Source organism: Platichthys flesus, chromosome 18 (assembly GCF_949316205.1).
Source record: "Platichthys flesus chromosome 18, fPlaFle2.1, whole genome shotgun sequence".
NCBI lineage: Eukaryota > Metazoa > Chordata > Actinopteri > Pleuronectiformes > Pleuronectidae > Platichthys > Platichthys flesus.
In genome coordinates this window covers 10,115,419-10,115,781 of record NC_084962.1, presented here as the reverse complement: position 1 = coordinate 10,115,781, position 363 = coordinate 10,115,419, and positions in this window count along the sequence as shown.

Below are 363 nucleotides of genomic sequence, written 5' to 3'. Positions count from 1 at the left end.
CTCAGCTCGTAGTAAAGAGTTGGTCTGCGCGTGAAGCCGGAAGCGACAGGACAGTCTCTCTCTCTCTCGCTCTCTCTCTCTTTCTCTCTCTCTCTCTCTCTCGCTCTCTCTCTCACTCTTGCTCAGACACGCACGTGCGGGGAAGCCCTCACACATAAGCACAAGCGCGTGCACAAACCTGATTTACAGGACTAACAATGTCAGAACAAATGTGAAATGATTAGAGTGTTGGGAAGGAACAGTTCAGCTCCTCTGTTGAACAGTGATGTTTTTTCAACAGATATGCAATTTGCTGGAAAATCAATAGGGAGCTTCAATAATATCTTGAAACTGATACATTACATATTATTCAATAGCTTTAAT